Consider the following 18,448-nt stretch of genomic DNA (forward strand, 5'->3'; position numbering starts at 1 on the left):
AAAACTCAATCAGGGGTCAGGAGAAGACAAAAAGCCTATCAAGACCAGCACTGGAATCACTTTGAAGGATAGTAAACAAAGGGTATTATCTGTAAATACATTTTTGTTGTTATTAACTGGCAAAAGCTTCTGTTACTAGGAAAACAAAGTATCCCATCTTTTCTCCCAGAAAATAAAATATTGATGAAGAACATCTTCTCTGTATCGTCTTTAAAAACTGACATCTTATGTCGGATTGAGATCTATATGTCAAATGGCAGTACTGGTCAAGACAAACAGGCTCATTCCCCAAGCAAACATTCAGAAGACCTGGAGGCCCCTGTCACTAGTCTCACATGTGAATGTGAAAAAATCTGTGGTAATTTAGGGGAGAATGTCCACTGCCTCCAAACTCATAGTCTACATGAAGCTGCAAATAAATGAATTTGTTTGCTTTTCATAATTCATGTTTTCTTTAGCCTTTTATTTCTGTCATAGCCAAAGGCTTAATTCATCAAGAATGTGCTGATAGGCCAGACTGAGTAATAAAACATACAAGCACACAGATTCTTCCCACCCAATGATCAAGAGGAAATGTAATTAACACACACTAGAGAAGCTGGAGTTGCTGTCATGAGGATGGTGCTTGCTCCCACTGTGAACAAGGCAAAGCCCACAGACAGTATGATCTCAGGTCTGTGGCTTCACAAAGCCTCATGGAGGGTGCTAGATGGAGTGTTAAATAACAAACTTATCCACAGGGACCTGGTAATGAACTTACCCCACAGGAAATTAAAAGCAATAAATTAAGGCATGGTCCGCTTGCTCACAGCTTTAACCCACAATTTGCAAGCTCATCTTTTAGTAATGATAAAATAAAAAGACTTCATCATGCCTGGTGCAGCGATTTTCTAAGTGACTCCTTACACCTGATAAAATGCAAAAATATGCAGATATCTTTTGTAATCCTGCCATTCTGATGCTTTCTATTTTCAGAGAAATCTTGCCTTAAAAAGCACACCTTATATGTGCACAGCCCTAGATAAGTGACAATATTTCACAGTTGACATTTGAGGAAATCCTGATGCTTATTCTCACAATTCTCTGAGTATTTGTTGATGGCAAAAGTATTTTTCACACTTTAAGTCTTCTCTTTTTCTGTCCTGGGTAGACTTTCTCACCAGCTTAGTTTACAGTCGTACTGATGATATAAGAATAGTCTTTGTAACTTAAGTACCTGAGGCAACTTCAGGTGAAGGAGCTGGTGTGCTGGACCGTTTTCTGGCTGCACCATTTTAAATAACAGACTGCTTTTTTACTGTAATGTCTTAGGATTACAGGGTACAAAGATTGCTTATTGCCATTCTTACAATCTTTTCCAACAGGCTTTGCCTCTTGGTGTCACATCACAAAAATTCAGACTATGGAGTGGGAGCTGTGATTTTCACTGAGCTGTCATTATTTTCCTATGTTCAGTAACAGCAGAATGAGTTCAAGACCAGAGATCTCAACTCTACTTGGTTTTACTTTACTTATCCTTACCTCCAAAAATAAATGGCCATAATATATTACATTCTGTGAGATCCTTTTATTGAGCCCACTCATTTCATTTACACTTTCTACTTGCATCTTAGATCCCGCCTGTCAATTCTGTGGCTTTTATATAGTTCAAACTTTTATATAGTTCAAACTTTTACATAGTTATACACTGTGTAAAAAACTATTTATTTCTCTTTTGATCCCTCTTAGTTCTTCCACTGTAAGAAGCAAGAAATAATGATTACCTACTCACCTCCTCTATGCAACACATAACTCAAAGATTGCTTTCAAATCCCTCCCTTCCTTTTACCAGACTGGGATGCCCTAGTTTAGGTAGCCTATTTCTATGGTAACCATTCTTCACCATTGTTATTTATGTTGATCTCTGTTGTACCTTTTCTATTTCAGATTTTAAGACAAGGAGATAGAAACTTCATGTGCAGTCACTTTACACAGTAAGTGGACGTACCGGACTTTTGCCATAACATAGTATAATTTCCTGTTTTGTTACATATCCTAACAGTTTCTAATGCCCCATTTGTCTTTTTGGTTCATGTAGGGCATTGATTTTTTTTTTTTTTTTTATTCCCCAGAAAATTATTCACAACAACAATTGACCTCAGGTTCTTTTTTTTGTGGATTGGTAATATCTAATTGAGAACTTGTTACAGTGCATGTACTATACAGGACATACATTGTTTACATTTATTGAATTTTATCTGCCTTTTTAGCTGTCAGGTTTACCTCTTTCAGTTGGGAAAATCTGTCTGCTTGTTCCCTGTTCTTTGCTTCCCATTTTTTAAATAGCGTCTTATCTCTGCTTATCTTTTAAATTCGTAAGAGGATTTACCTTTTTCTTAACATGTGATAGCCTAATTTCTCTAATGTTCTTTGGTGAGCAATAATCTGAGAGCCTGCTGGAAGCCCAAGTCCACTGTATTAAGCTGATCTCATGTGTATGCCTCTATGCTACCTCAAAGAGCACAAGCAGATTTTGCAGCTTTTGAAACAACAAATTACAAGTAACCTGTTGACTTTTTCCTGGTGTGTTAATTTAGCTACATGCCTGCTACATCTACCTTTATGACAGATTTTTCCAAATTTGCAAGTATAGAAATTAGGGTTAATGGGCTACAATCTGTAAGAGTCCCTGTTTAAGAAAAACCATTTTCTATTTTATATGGATGGTGATTGAATTGATAGACTGTATACAGTATGTATACAACATTTAATAACTTGGCAATGTAATATTTCAGTTCTTTTAAAGATCTTAGATGACTGTCATCTTGGCCTTGTGACTCATCACTCTTCATTTAATGAACATTTTTCTGAGCTGCTTCTGCTGCTGCTTCTGCTCAAGATGACTCCTTTGACTCATCCCCCAGAAATAACAGCTCCGGATTGGGAGCTTCCTCATGTTCCTCATAGTCAGCAGGAAAGCAATGAATTAATTTAGCTCTGCTCTTACGGTCTTACCTTTTCTGAGTAAACCTTTCACATCTTGACCATCTGTCAACCCTGCAGACTCTGTCAAGCTTCTAGTTTCTGGTATGTCTGCTTTCGAATTTATCCCTTTTGATTAATAATTTCATGCCTTTAACAAGTTGATGCTGAGAATTTTTTTGGCCTGTATTATAATTGTTTTGCAATTAATTCATCAAAGTTTGTGGTTTTAATTTTCCTTTTAGTTTTAATACAACATTGATTTTTTGAAAAATACATTTTTCATAGCCACCCCTTCTCTACTGTTCACCAATTTGTTTTCATTGTTGTTGTTCTTTTACAGTCCTTTTTGATATGTGTTACACATTCAGTTTGAGCTCCTGATAGAATGCCTTCACAAGATATTTCCTTGCTTCTGTAAACATTTGGATGCCTTCCCTGTTTGCTTACATTTGTAAAAAAATCTGTGGTTCCTCATCCCTATGCTGTTTCCATTTTTTGAATTAAAAACTACTCTACTGGATTTCTGTGGGTAATAAAGTTGAAGGAAATTTGCTTTCAGAGGGAAGCTACTGGCAAAATATCTCATTTTAACCGTATTCATGTATCCTTACCATTATTAATCATCATCACATAAATGACTTGTAAGAGTGATATCTGACAAAAGTCTCTTGAAGAAAACATGTCATTTGGTTGAAAAATCTGTCCAGATGGCACTTGCAAAACATCTGCTAGTGAGACACTGTCCCTGTGAGCATTGTGTCACAGGGTAGCCTCATAACAAATATATTGCAATAACCTACTCTTGAGGTGACAAGGTTTCAAAGACCAGTGGCAATCTCTGTATCTAAGAACAGCATTGATAATAACCTGGTCAAGCTGCAAGTGTGAATTGTCATCAGTCAGCACCTGGGTACTGCTCCAAGCTGTGAACAATTTCAGCTATGAAAGGCTTTGCTGTCAGTAGAGGGGCTGAGGCTACTTCTGCCATCTCTGTCATCAATTTCTCCCAACTTGTCTTCCTGCTCTCATTTTATCTGAGCTAAATCACAGTCAGGCTCTCATGCATCACGTGCCCCTGAGTCAGATATTTGCTATTGTGAAATTTTGGGTTGAATGTCTTACTGTTGTCAGCCTTTGAGTACACATATGTTGCACGTCTGATTAAATTGCTTTTAGGATTAAATTGGGTAATAAATTCAAGAAAATAAAGGGAGAAACTAGCTCAGGTTCATTGCCCATAAGTTTTTGTGCCTGTTGCTTTTTGCCTACTGCCTACATAGATCAGTTTTGTGAGACCTTCAGGGTCTAACATCTGTGTCAAATTCAATAAATCAAATTCAAAACTAGGAAAACTGTCTGAGGAGCACAGTAGATTAGTTCACTCTATCAACTTCTGTGTTTTGGGAGTATGGGATATGGATATTGGAGTAGAATTTTAAAATTATAATAATGAACAAAACCATAGAACAGGATGGAAATAAGATAGTGCAATTTTTGCCTATATTCTTATGAAATATTTGTATCATTTTCTTGTCTTCTTATACAACTCCCCCAAGAAAATGTCGACCCAAGCCATATAAGCTTTTTCACCTTCTTTTCCAATATCATTAAATACTCTCTTCCTACCCTTGGAACAGGTGTACTTCCCTCTGCTTCTAGCTGGACTTGACCAGCCTGTTTCTCATTCAGAACTATCACCCAACACATTCCCTGAAGAGTCCTTCTAATGACCCCTATTCATGGCAGTTTTTGGCACCAGTACCTATTCACAATCTCTTCGAGCTTTCTGTTTTCTCTGAGGTTCCTGGAGACCTGCTGTTGACTTTGGGGTTTCCATTCTCCCCTGTTTTTCTCTCTAACCTTTTGATGCACCATCTGTGTCTCATTCAGAGATGTCTTACCTTTCCTGTTACTCCCACTGATGGTGGTAGTAAATTTGTAGTCCTTGGTCCACCTTCTGTACATTTTCTCTAAATTACTATCCAGTGAGATAGGTTTAAATTGTAAAGGATCCTTGTAGAGGTCTACAGGCTCAGAAGAAGTGAGAAAATCTATGAAACTGAAATGTCAGGAATCCCTTTTAAAATTAATCCTGACTGTCCAACCCAATATGGCACTATACACCTACAGCAAGTTTCTGAGCTTCTGCACTGTGGCTGAATAAATACTGAGAATATGCAGCACTCGGTGTCCTTTCCTCTTGCCTTCAGGTTTCCTCCTCTTCCTTATATATAAACTACACTGGGTAACAAAAAGCATTTCTAGTTCAGCTTGTCCACTGAGGATCCTCTTCATGTGTTTTCAATATAACACATAACAGATTATGCTGTTCCCAAAAAGGATGAAAGGTTTTATAAAGTACAATATAATTATATTTAGAAACAACTAAAATCACTCACATTATACATTTTTTTTGGTCTTAAAATTAGGTAAAATATTGTAGGAAAATAAATATTTGTTCCTCTGAATCCTTCATAACCCCTATGGGACACTCAGAAATTTATTTGCAAATGGAAAACACATATATTGTCAAGTAATGCCAGACAAGTTTGCTTACAAAGACTTTGGAGCATTTCAAATGTTCATGTTTATAGCAAACATAGTGCTCTTCCAGTAGGGAATCTATCCAGGCATGCAACTGCCATTTATTTTTAAAGCCCACAAGATCTGAGGTATGATAGCTCTAAAACTTCAGACTTTTTTAAAAGCAGGCCTGATAAAAGACCTTGTCTTTGAAGCTGGTGATGCCTGTAAAGCTGGAAGATCATGGCCAACCTTTACCAGCGGAAGTCTGGAAGGCAGAGTGGTCCACAGACCATTCCCCAAGGGACACTTTGTGTGTGCCCATCCTGCTTTCAAGGTCTGACAGAGTTTAATAGTATGGAAGTGGCCAGACTCTGCCCAGTGGCCTCCGAGTCACTTAGTTTACTGTCAGAGATGTTGTCGGTGCTCCTGCACTGATGGTCAGGGTGCTGCACCCACCGGCGCCTTCCTCGGGGCCATGAGATGGGGTCAGGGGATCCCAGGGCCAGCAAGGCAGGGCCTGGACACCAGGGCCTGGTCCCACCCGCCCAGCCAGAAGCCGGGCAGCCAGGGGTCACCGGGGCAGGCCAGGATGGGACATGGGCCAAGGTCCACGGCTGGGCAGGGCAGGGCTGTGGGGAGCCGGAGACTGGCCCTGCTGCAGCATCGCTGGGACAGGGACCAACGGCAGCAGGGGGCTGACACGGGGTCCTGGGCCGAGGGCAGGGCTGGGGGAGGCCTGGGGGGCTGAAATGGGGTCCTGGGCCATGGGCAAGTGGAGGGAGGCCCCAAAGGGGTGGGCAGGGACAACTAGGGCTGTGTGTGCCCTCATGATCATAACACTGAGGCTTTACTCCCCTTCTTTTAACAATTTAATTCTCTTATACGCTCCTCTGTAAAATAGTGAGCTTTTTTAGTATAGATGAGTGGTTATGTAATAAAAATCAGTACATGCCATTAAATACCAAAAATACAGCTAGGACAAATGTCCTCAGGTTACAACATCCAGCTCTTTTCCCTTCTCCTGCCCGGCAGCAGGCATCTGTCCTCCTGCCTGTCCCACCTCCTCCCACAGGCACCGCAGGGCTATGGGGACAACCAGGTACAGTACTAATGCAGAGCAGACTTTTGGTTTTTTTCTGAACAGTTACTGAGCAGAGGGCAAATATAATCACAATGTACCGTACAGAAAGTCTCAAAACCCAGAAAACTGCTTCTGCCTATAGGGAAGTATAGTATTAGGTGAACGCTCTGTTTTTCCCCCCAGCTACCTAGAATATCTGAAATTCGAACCTGAGGACACTCTGTACCTGTTTTCATAGCCTTGAGTGCCTCACAGGGAAGCATTTCATAAGCATGAGCTCTATTCTTTTGAACTCCAAACATCTGCCTTAAGCATCTGCTTTTAATCAAAGTGAAACCAATGCCCTCCTTCAGTGGACAATGTGGTACAGATAAAAAAGGCTGATGGTGTATTGACTGCAAAGCCTTCAGCTTATTATTCCCCACTTCAGATCCCTTGCCAAAGAACCCTTTTTGTCATTTCAGTTTTCCAGCAACAACCCAAATTTAATGGTCAAAATTTCAAGGAAAGGTTATATACAAATATATTCTTTGGAATTAATTTTCATCTTGTTATTCTTTTTCTACAAGTGATGTGCATATGCTTCTTTGAAAGAAAAAACTAAATTTTGTTCATGTAAGATTAAAATATAGTTTATCATCTCTGAGCGGACTGGAGACGATTATTTAGTGCGCTATGTACTGCAGGGAGTTAACCACGTAATTCCTGGTATGATGAAAAACGAGTAAACAAAGTACACCAGTTTAAAAACACTCTGAATGTCCCAAATACACATGTACATGGTGCTTCCAAAGGCCACATTACATGGGGATATAAATAATTTTGTACACATATGTGACAGCTTTTAAAATGTTAATTTTTCCTTCCAGAATGGACAACATGGACCTGTTGGAGCGGGTCCAGAGGAAGGCAACAAAAATGATCAGAGGGATGGAACACCTCTCCTATGAAGACAGGCTGAGAGACTTGGGTTTGTTCAGCCTGGAGAAGAGGAGGCTCCTTATTGCAACCTTTCAGTACTTAAAGGGGACTTACAAGAAATGTGGGAACAAGCCTTTTAGCATGGCCTGTTGTGATAGGACAAGACGTAATTGTTTTAAACTAAAAGAGGATAGATTTAGACTGCATAGAAGGAAGAAATTTTTCACAATGAGGGTGGTGAAACACGGGAACAGGTTGCCCAGAGAGGTGGTGGATGCCTCAACCCTAGAAACATTCAAGGTCAGGTTGGATGGGGCTCTGAGCAACCTGATTTAGTTGAAGATCACAGAATTTTTTATTTCTTTTTTTCCCCCCATTTCTGAAAACCAGCAAAATAGAATCAGAGCCTTATTCCATGCCCAGATGTCCCTGCTGATTGCAGGGGGGTTGGACTAGATGACCTTTAAATGTCCCTTCCAACTGTTCTATCGTTCTATGATTCTATAAGGAGCACTCTCTTCAATAAAACTAGGTTTCTTCCAACTCTATTTAGCATAAATTGCATATGGTGTTTGCATCACACAATAAGCTATTTGAAAACATCAGATTTAAATCAATGAAAATGAGAGCACGGTCTGAATAATTGCAGAGCCATTTTTACATCATTGTCCATTGAAGGTGATAAACTTCAGTTTTTATTTGTGAGGAAAAAAATCATAGAGTCTAGATGCAAAAAACATTCCCCCCAACCTTTGCATCAGTATGCAAAATGCCAGCTGCTCTCCATGATTGTCTATCTCAATAACACACTTTCTGACTGTCAGATGTATTTACAGTTTCTTAGGAAAAAATCCTCAGTGAAGAATTAGTGTATCAGAGAAGGTAGGAATTTTAACAAATTTGTTTCATGGGTCAGACATTTTAACATTCCTAAACACTCTGGCCTACCTGAAATAATATTCTTAGTTCTGTGTAAAAGCCTACTCAAGCACATTTTAGTATTTAGATGAAGGTGAGCTTTCTTGTAGTCAGAATGGCAGGAGGAGACCAGACAACCAGTCTCTGTCTCTGCTCGTAAATTAAACTGCTCTGAGACATGGATCTGATTACTGTCCCACAGTCAATGGATTGCTGTCACCAGCATGGCCCATGACACACTTTGGCCAGCTAGCACCCTCCCAATCAATGCCTGGGCACAACTGAGGGTCTAGCACAGTCCAGTGACCATTCTCAACAAACAGCGTGAACATGACTGTTCTGTAGGGTGTAAAAGTGAACATTGTACATGAGCCATGCCAGCTGGCCTCAGTGCCAGAGAGGGGTCCTTAGGGGGGTTTATTTACTACTGGAAATATAGCCCTAGAGTCTACTCTGGGCTCTGCTCCTGAACTGCTGTCTAACCCCTCTGGGCCTCAACTTCTCCTGCTCTGTATAAGGGTCAGGTTAGTGACTTATGTCAGCAATATGACCCTGAAGAAAGTTATAAAAATATTATCTTTATAGTATAGGAAACCTAGATAATGATCAAATTATATTGAAGACAGACTGAGTAGTTTTCTGGGACTTGTGTACCTAACAGAACCTAGGCTTTTAAAACTATTAATTACTATTAGATACTCCTACTTCATAGGAGACCAAAAAAAATTCAAGTTAAAGCTGGACATGATTGTTAAGTATCATTGTGTCTCACTGTTGCTGGCTGAAGCCTGAAGACACTGGTACATCTTTTGACTTTCTTTCAACTCAACTTGCAATTGGTTGTCCCATATGACTGTGCACTGAGACGTGCTTCATATCCCCTTTCCTGCCACACAGAAGGATATGTGTGATCAGAATTCATTGTAAATCAACATGTATAATAACTTCCAAAACTTGGCTGAGAATTTTTCAGGAGAGCACTAGTTGGTCCAGGCAAAAAGTAGGCCAAGGAACTTTCAACAACTTAATAATATAGACAATTGGCTTTTACTCCAGTTCCAGTGCCCTGGCACTTTTTTATTTACTAGTCTGGATAGGTTCATTATGCAGAATAGATCATAAAAATGTTATATTTTTTTCTTAACATGAGAAGCCATGCTGATGTACTGTAAACATAATTCCCTGCTCTTTTAATATTAATGTTTCTGAAATATGATTAGCCTCATAGACAGACATAACTAATTTGCTGCATTATCAATAATTTCAAATCTTTATCATGTTTGGTGTCTCCGCAATAGAGAAACTGTTAATGAAAGTTTCTGATGTTTTGCTTTTCTGAATTCAAATATAATTTCTTCAGCTCAGTTCATAGCTTTTAAATTGTAATTAGCTGACTTGTAGTTGGCAAATGGAAAAAAAACCAAACAGAAATAAAAATGTAACCTGCTACATTGAAATGTTCTCATCATCTATTATTTATCAGTGATTAGCTGTAAATATAATGATTTCTGTTTCTTAGAAGGTGGAAAGACTATTGCTAGATAATCAGTTTTATGGACTGAGGTCTGCCCACAAGACTTGATTCTTTTAAAATTAGATGCTGAGCTGGTGTCCAAAGCAGGATGAAATCAGTGGAAACACTCCAATTAACATTAATAAACTTTAGTCCATCAGGTCAAACACTGGCCTCACTGTTCCCTTTTACCATTGTTACTAACTGAACCAGAGTTCACACTCAAGCACGTCTTGCCCCCATGGGGTTACTGATGTCCTGCTAGAATCCCGTGGAAGCAGCTTTCGCTCACCCCTGGTTACACTGAGATATATTGCAAATGTAACCACAACTATCTGTTGACTGTGTCTGCCAGGGACATGGTAGAATCCATTCTAGATTAACTCACTAGGCAGTTTTGGTAGATTTACAGAAACTACGTGTTTCTCCCGCTACTTCAGCATTATTTTTAGATACTTGCTCTTCTGGTTTTTACATTGATCTTTTTTTCTGGTTGGTTGGCTGTTACCTTATTTTGACTCTTCTGTCCTCTCCACTGCTGAGTTGTGAAGGTTGGCTGGAGAGGTAGTGCTGGTCCGACTGCAGCTCAGGATGTGATCAGCTATTACTTGCAAATGAGTCAGCAATGTTGGCTATGGAGCGCTGGGCAAAACCACACATTGTTTTCTTTTTTCCCTTTCTTTTGTTGCTATGCACAGAAAGAAAAAAGAGAGCTGATTCAGTGGCTCTGGTTTGAAAATCTGACAATGACAAGAGATAATGCAGATTGCCTTTTATGTTGTACTCTATCCTAGAGCATGATTGCCATTATGGAAAAGTCCTATAAAAGGTTAATGAAACCCAGTAGCTATAGATCATTATTTTATACCCTGTCTGTATTCAGAATGGCTTCTGCAGAAACACATTTCAATTCTGTAAACCCTTGTTGTTTTATCCTCTTAAAATTCTGTCCCTGTCACATTTCCATAATAAGGAGATCAATTTTGAAGATCAATTGAAATGTTCTGCAGACTTTTTCTTACATCTATGGTACTGATCAGTTCACTACAAAGAAATCAGTCCCAGATATGAAGAACCTGCAATTTCAGATTACAATGGAAACTGATAACTGAAGTTTATATTTCCAGGTAATTTTGTAAGTATCCATTCTGAATTAATTCAGTATCTTTACTGCCCCTATTACTGCAACAACTTGATGCTTGACTATATATGTATTTAAAGTTATGCTAAGAAGAAAGTGAGCCATAGGAAAAATGAGGACTTAGGAGAGTTTCGTAGAGTCTGTTCATACTTGTTTGAGCTTCTAGAGTTCCTTTGTCATTTCTTCAGCTGCAAAAAAAATAAATGTAAAGAGCAGAGAGATATGAAACATCACCTTCCCTCCTTATCCCTTACTCCTATATTCCTGCCCCAAGTGCAAGATTTGGGGAAGGGGAAGTCTCACACGGAGATAATTATTTTGACTTAGGTTAATTCCCGAAGGGCATATTATTTTGAAACAACAATAGCTCAAAAGGTAATTAGTGGACATGATTCTGATCTCACTTATTTACATGTACGCCCAGAACAATTCTCTTAAAGTCAATGGAGTTGCAGTGATGAAAATTATTAAATAATTTGGCTTCTACTGGGGAAGATTTCTAAAAACCCAAGGCAATCTTTTTTAAAAGAAAGCAGAAAGACATTATTTCTCCTCAATTTATAAAACCTGAAAGAGAATTTCACGGTTTTTTTCCTGCTGCACAATATCAAAACTTGTTGCCACAAATAAACTGGCTTTATAATCCAGAGACAATATGTGATATTAATGTTTTATGCAGAAGACAGGCCAGATGATACAATTTCCCATTACAGGATTGCACATGAAGGCAGATGTATCCTTCTTTTCCAGTTATAATTTTTATTAGGCTTTGAAGAAAATCCAAGTACAAATGTGTTAAACAATAACAATAACAGCATAGCAGGGTAAATGCTTTCTTACAGTTACATGTTTGTTGTTTGTATCTTCAGCATCTTCTGTTGCATCACAATCAGCCAATTTGCCACAGGCTTGACTGCCATGTGTCCCATAGCAACAAACTCTGAAGTGCGCAACAGAACTATTGCCACGCACGGATCCCCTCCTGTTTTTCCATCATTGCACTTCTAACCCCACTTCAGAGGGCATAAAATGATCCCAAGGAAGTGCTCAATGTCTCATCATATTTCAAACTACTCCATAGCCTCTTGATTGTTAATCCTGTTTGAAGTTATCAGACTGTATTTTGGGGACTGGAGACACTTTCCACCTTCATAGATAGGATGTTGAGTTTTGGTATTCTTCTTCCCTCTGATTTTTCCCTGTTTTTTGTGCTGAATCTAGATGTTTTTATTTCTTTCTATCCTTTTAAAATTAGGAGTGGAGAAAAATAACAAGCAAAGTTGCAAAAGACAATGCCAGGCAAGCTCTTCCTCTTTAAATGAAATATTTCACTTCATTTGGATAAAGGCTGTGCAATGTGTATTTTTTTTTTCATGAGCTGTCAATGATCAGGTAAAACAGATGTACTTGTGCTATTTGTGTGTTTGGAAGAAAGAAAGCAGAGCTGTTTCATTGTATTCATTCAGAGAAGTGAAATCTTGACAGAAGAATTGCAAATGATATCATGATGAAGAGTCCTTTCATGGGCAAGCACTTTTCATATTCTGTCCTCACACCAGGGAAAAAACCCACCTTTTTTCTTGGTTATTATTGCAATAAAATCTACCTGAAAAACTGGGAGATGTTTCCCAGGGCATTTTCAGAAAATTGGTTACTCTTGTTGAAAGAGTTTGCAGTAAGAATGACAGACGAGAATAAACTTGACCTAAAATGTTTTGAGCTGAAACTGGAAATTCAAAGCTCTTAACTTTAGGGCCCTACTTCACATCTAATTTTCATGCCTGCCTATCCCAAGGTGGTAGAGGGGGAATGGAGCAAACAAAGTAATTGAATAAAACAGTTTTATTTACATCCATAATGTTTTCACAGAGAACAGATAAGATTTTGTTTCATTTAACCCAAGCAGGTACAAGATGCACTAGGAACAAGACAGTAAAGGTATAGGTTACAGGTGTTACTTTTGGCCATAGGTAATATTTTAAGCAGAGCTGGAGAAATTAAGTCAATTAACTTAAATGAGGAATTAACCTTTTTTATTCCTAATTTTAGTATATTATTTTCCACATTCAATTTGTATGGATATCTTCCTCTGAGTGGCGTTTATCTATGGGCAGAAGCCAGCAAAATGTTGGTAAACCACTCAGCTCCTATTGTAACACTTTAGAATGCAAGCACCATCAATTTTGAATAGAGTGAACCATATTTGATACAGACAGCAAATATGAAGTTGCAGGGCTGCCCTCCTGATGTGTAATCAGAATGTGAAGCTTGAAATTTGATTTTTCAGCCATTCCACAGTCATACTTAATGTGAAAAAATTATTTACCCAAACTACAAAATATTTTTGCTGGTCTCTCACTACATAGGTGGGTTGTGGGGGTTTTTTTGTTTGTTTGTTTGTTTTTTAATGAAGGAAGAACTCAAATAAATTGCAAGATAGTGAGATGGAGATGTCTTTTTTGAACACATATATGTATAAACATGCTTCGTATGTTCACACCATGTGAATAAAAGACCACCTCTGCACCTCTACCATTGCTGGCAGAAAACAAAAACTGACCAGTTACAATTAAAGGGAGCAAATCTCATTAATTCTAATTAATAATTTTTTTTCCACATTTCATTCCTGTTTTAGTAATATGGTTTGCCATTAACTTATGCAGAAACTTTGGTTCTTAAATAGTTGTTATAAACAATAAAGATCTTATCAACATTGTTTTTAAAATTGAAAAACACTGCTCTCTCTAAACCATACACCCCATGGATCTTTGGGGAAAAAAGTCCATGTTTTTAAGCTGCAGTGATTCAGAATTATGGCAACTGCAATTTTCCTTTAGAAGGACTATTTTCTGACTCAACGCTTGTGGGAATATATTGTTTCAAAGTAGTCCATAGGATATAATTTTCAAAGGGATGTATGAAAACCATACACTTCCGATTAATGTTAATGGGGAGTTGTGCAGCTAAACACAGCTTTGAACATTCTGGTTAGAAGTTTATATCTTAGTGAGCTGCACATGGTTCCCCCGCTCTAAGCAGATGGTCTTTTTATAGATTGCAGAAGAGCCCTGCTGTGGATCAGCAGACACCATGTTGAATGTTTCTCTCTACTATATACTTCATAGGTAACTCCATTAGTAGAGAGACCTTTTCTCTATTAACTATCACATTTCACAGGTTTAGCTTATTAATTATACGTATAGTTATATATTATAATACAAGGAACTTCCTCATGCAAAATCAAAATAGTTCTTTGCTCACAGTATCTCTATCATGCACTGCCAAGTAGCCTAAATTGCTATTGTGTGCCATTCTTATCAGACCTGCAAACCACTGTGGAAAGTGCTCAGTTAGCTTTATTCCCTAATTATATTCTCAGTGAAAGATTTTACTGTTTGTTTGTGCCCCAGGTGATAAATGATGATACAGCATTACGTAATACAGCACGCATCACTTGAAACTGGGCATGGAATAATGGGAAGCCATGCAATGCCAAGTGGAAAGAGGTTAATGGCAATGTGATAAGATAGTATGAAAAATTTTTGCTTGAATAAGTGTATACAATTAATTGACATTCACATTTGCTAGCCATGAGCTGGAAGCTGTTATGAGTAAGCCCTAAACTACCTCTACTGTATCACGTAACATGGCATATTAGATTTAATATCATTAATTATCTATTCTTGCCTGCTAGACATCTAAACAAATAATCTTTTTGAAATATGAATTGATTAATCTTTCTTTTTCTGTTTGAGGATCACAAAAATGCAGTATGTGTACTGCAGAAAGGCAACTCATCTCCTGGTTAGGTGACCATTGCACGGTTAGGATATCAATTAGCACTAGAAGGATTCCATGGGGCTTTTCAACAACAACAAAAACAGTCAACAGATCTTTCTCCTCACATCTCTGCAGGTGTTCAAAGAATCTAACTTGTTTTATTCCAGATATTAGTCTTGCCAACTAATTGTTTTTATAACAATAGCTTATACAGAGCGTGGGAAACTGGGCTTTTACCTTTTCACTGCCTGTGTCCTGACTCAGGACTCAGCACAGAGATCCAAGATATGTAATAACACTCTGGTATCATAACAACTAAACTACAAACTCAGTAATACATGATCATGCATAACATGGAGCTGAATTTAATACCTCATATTTTTACTGCTGCTATGCTAGGGGACAACAGTGGTACAGCTTTACAAGAAGGAAAAAAGTTTAAAGAATACAGTTTTCTGCTCTGACCATCTTTTGCTTACTGGTCCACATGGATAAAGTTGGTTGTCATTTTCAAGTGCTTATAAAATCTCCAAAAGTAATAGAGCTGCATGCAGTTTACCTCCAACTCCAGAACTGCTTTCCTAATTTGCTGAAATGACCGAAAAGATGGACAGAATAGTTTCACTGGTCTGGTGTTTCTCTCTGATGGAAGTCAATGAGAGTCTTTGAACTCATTGAACAGAGCATTAGAATCAGTGACCTCTGGATCAGTGCCCTAAGATGGTGTTTTTACAAATCATCCCAAGCAAACTAAATCATTACTCTGGACCAGAATATCGCTAAGGTCAGGAGGATTTAAAATTTGGCTTTGTAGTGGAATCTTAGCTCGTACCTAATCATATATCCCTTCATAAAAATGTTACCTTCATTGGTAAAACCTTTGTATCAGTTACTTCTGAAAAAACAGAATTGTCACCCACCACTTGGTACTGGTCTTATGATTTTATGCATTATATCAAATTCAGAAAGTGTCATTATTTCAAGAACCTTTTGTTGTCCTAAAATTGAAATCTCTCATTTTAAGCTTCAACAAAAAGTATCACAGCCCAAATATGCTTTTCAGAATGTTCTCATTTTTATAAGTCACAAAAAGTTATTGGAAATATAGCTTTATCAAAACATAAATTTGATCACATATTTTACTTAGAAATATTGCTGAGAATTATCTTGAACAGGTAAGTAATGTGAGTGCCTTTTTTTGTTCACTGGAATTTTTTATTATGCAGCTTCTCTAGAAATCAGATCACTTGAAAGACCACTGTGAAATGGAACCCTCAGTTTTTAAAACAGCAGAAAGAATATAACTCTGGAAAATACAACGTTTAATTTGCTAGACAAAATTTTCATCTACATTTTTAATTCTTAGATCTTGGCTAATCTACAAGAAAAACAACCACCAGAGGCAAATTTACCCTTTCAAATTTACTCACAGTACAAAGAAGAATTGACTCTAATATGCAAAGGAAAGAATAATCAGAAAATTTTCATCTTTTTTCCATATTCATTCAATCACAGTTTATTCTAGGTGTCACAAGCAGGCAAAGATAAGTGAGCTGGTACAATGTCTTTCCTAGCCGTTAATATTATTATTATGTTTATGATCATTACACCCTTTTAAAATAATATTAAGTTAATATATATTTATGAAGGTAGTTAATGATACAGCTTGACATAACTTCTTTTCTGAAGGCTGCAAAAGCCTCAGAAATCAGGCAGCATGTTCCTAATATGACAAGATATATCAATAAATCTCTTAAAATAAGGGTGTGCATATTTTTGAAACTCATTCCTAATAAATTGGACCTCGCAGTTCTTTCATGTTCATTCATATAAGCTAGCTTTCCAAATTCATCTTTAGCTTTGGCACCTGAGAATGAAGATTGCTTTGTGGTAGAGAATATTTCTGATAAACAATGCAAAAATGGACAAGAAGATGGTACTATCAAATTCTGAATATGAAATAGCAACTAGAGATCTAGAGTCTAGAGAGGTTTAGCCAATTGCTTGATTAAAACACCTCTAACAAAACCAGTGTCACTGATGTACACAGATCTTTGTTCCTTTTTCAGAAGAAAAGCATAGCAGGTTAAAACTCACAATTAATTCTCTTATATTCACATTATAATCTCTCCTACAACTCTGATTGATAGAACTTTCCTAATTATTTCCCACAGTTACCCTATTGTTCCTTATTCAGCCAAATATCTTTCTTTTATAGTTTGCTAACAGGGCATTTCCTGCAATCACATTATAAAAGATCAGACAAAATTATGTATCCTGCACAGCATACTCATCTGATTTGTTAGACTGAGCATGAATAAAGTTCAGTGCAAACAAAGATTTTAAAATTTAAATAGCTAAGATGCCATTGGGAAACACTTGGCCATCAGTGGAAAGGTTTTAAATGCCAAAAGTGTATCTATTCATCTTGCAAAACACAGACAACATGCAGTTGGAGCAGTATGAAATATTTTCTTCTTAATCTTTAAAATCAGATCAGACAGTTCAATGGTGAATGGTTTGTTCTCTGACTGGACAACAGAAATTTAGATTATTCGCTGTGGGAAGGGACTTCTTTCCTCAGTTTATCCTGACATCTCAGTGATGTAAAAACATATTTCCCATGTAGGACCAAACAATTTACAGGTAAATTATGTGGAACAGATGAAGTATACTCTACTCTCAGTCCCTTACTTTGTATTTATTGCTCTATGTGGATGAAAGCTGAACAGAAACAATTGTTTGGAATTATAGTAAACCTGCTTCTTAGTATGACAATACGCAATATTTGTTTTTATGATTTCCATATGATTTGGAGGTAATATCAGCTTTAGTTATTACATTTATACCTTACTTTAATACACAAGAAGGAGTAACTTCTAACAGTGGAAGAATATGAATGAATCGTTTAAGGCCCAAACTCCAGTGGATCAGTACACTGGGCAATACACTTTGTAGTCATACCCAAAAAGTAAATTACAGAGTGACTCTGTAAATATCACATCTATAAAAATCATTTCAACAATTGGTGCCATCTTAGGGGTTTACCTGGAAATGTTGTAGCATGGTGGCTTAAAAAACCTCTTAGGACCGAAGATATTTCATTACTGGTTTTCTAAGAGTTTCAATAAAAATATTGTGGCTTTCTGTTTAAACATTTCATGCAGAGCAATAAAACCAAAGATAACAATGTTGAGTTCCTGGTGAGATGCAGGAAGTGAAAAATCAACACTAAACAGAATTGGGAGAAAACTGGTTTTATTGTCCAGACAGACACAAAATGTGAACAAATAGTTTAAATAGTGGAAAACATATCAGATAGCAGAACATGTTTTTAGTTGAAATTTTACTGTTATGGTTAATATAATGTCCTTTTAACATGATCTTTTTCTAGTGTTTCTTTTTACAACCATTAACATCTCAGGGTTAAGAAATCCCCTCTTCAAATGTCAGTTTTGCGTTGTAGAAGGTGATGGAGCTGATGCAGTCCCATAAAGATTTTACCACCTGATCTTTAGAACAGTAATTTTATTGTTTAAGCAAACTTTAAAGTTAAGCCTTAGCATTAGAGAGTAGTACAGATCTATCCCATCCCAGAAAGCCA

Source organism: Phaethon aethereus (assembly GCF_964289735.1).
Source record: "Phaethon aethereus genome assembly, chromosome: 3".
NCBI lineage: Eukaryota > Metazoa > Chordata > Aves > Phaethontiformes > Phaethontidae > Phaethon > Phaethon aethereus.